This window comes from Frankliniella occidentalis, unplaced genomic scaffold, assembly GCF_000697945.3.
Source record: "Frankliniella occidentalis isolate FOCC.00 unplaced genomic scaffold, Focc_3.1 Scaffold4, whole genome shotgun sequence".
NCBI lineage: Eukaryota > Metazoa > Arthropoda > Insecta > Thysanoptera > Thripidae > Frankliniella > Frankliniella occidentalis.
In genome coordinates this window covers 2,741,456-2,742,596 of record NW_026267134.1, presented here as the reverse complement: position 1 = coordinate 2,742,596, position 1,141 = coordinate 2,741,456, and the positions used below count along the sequence as shown (strand labels likewise).

The window sequence follows — 1,141 nt, the reverse complement described above, 5'->3', positions numbered from 1 at the left end:
CGGGGGCAAGGGGCGGGGCGGGCCCCATCGAACCCCCTTCATCACCTGACGCGGTCCGGAGTCCGCCCTCCCCGCACGTGGTCCTGTGACATATGGGATGCTGCGGACTTTGGACCGCCGCATGTCACTATCACCACGAGCCGCGTGCTGGCGGTGCAGCGCGGCCACTCGTTCGTTGATCCGACATCGTACGACCCGCGAGCGGCACCCACCATCGGCAAATATCGGAAGAGGAGAAGGGGGAGAGAGGGGAGATTAAGGCGCAGAGGGAAAGTGAAGTCGAAGTAGAAGAGTCGGTGTACACACGCGAGCGGGGTGGGACAGGGGACACGTGAGTCGAGTCGGGCGCGGGGAGGGATGCGGTCCCCGATGCGTCATTGCGAATCGTGCAGCAAGGAGGGATGCCGAGCCGAGGACGACGGCGGCAGTCATGGTCAGGAGGGCCGCGAGGGCGCCGCGCAGCGCCCGTCCAGAGTACGGTCCGCGTCCGCACACCTAAATTTCTTCGACGTGGATCCGTGGTCAAATCGACCGCGATATCTCGATTTGAGTGACAAAAGTGCGTTTTCCGAGCAACGTCGACGTCGAGCTTCGACTTTCGTTTCTGGCTAGGGTCTTTCCGGCCCATGTTTAGTGCCACCCTCAGCCCCCACCCTGCAGGCATGGTGTGTCGGAACTTGAGTGGTGTTTAGTGAAGTTGGCGGACTGTGGTTCAATAATATTCAATTTTCTTTTGCGTTACTTTTTATAGACAAGAATAATGGCACAATCAAATATGGCAGGAGATATTTTTTTACACGCAGATAAAAGTTTTGTTGACTTCCCTAGTGCTGTAAAGTAACTTACAAGCTAAGTGAGATGGCAATACAGAGTTATATCACAAATAAGGTATACTTGGGCAGGCTCAAGTAAGGATTGGAACCAGTGCACAGGGCGCATACTGTCCTGCCCACTTTTTCAGGTAACCCTAAAACAGGTAAGAAATTGACAGTCTATTACAAATGGTTTTTCCATCATCAGTTACTATAATAATATGTACAATTCATCTCTTCAAAATGTGAGGAATGGCTAAGAGTAATCAGCGGGTAGCACATTCTTACATGTTTCTTAGATACTAGATACATTTCATGGATTTATAATT

The 1,141-nt window shown here is 52.1% G+C and overlaps 1 protein-coding gene across 1 annotated transcript in view; it reads right to left on the bottom strand.

Moving 5' to 3' along the window:
• Window positions 1-706: 706 nt before the first annotated feature.
• LOC113202160 (xanthine dehydrogenase) overlaps window positions 707-1,141 on the bottom strand; it is a gene marked incomplete at its 5' end in the record, with an annotated part of 26,213 nt that continues 25,778 nt past the window's right edge. Inside the window, 1 exon segment of the mRNA XM_052267411.1 lies at window positions 707-1,136.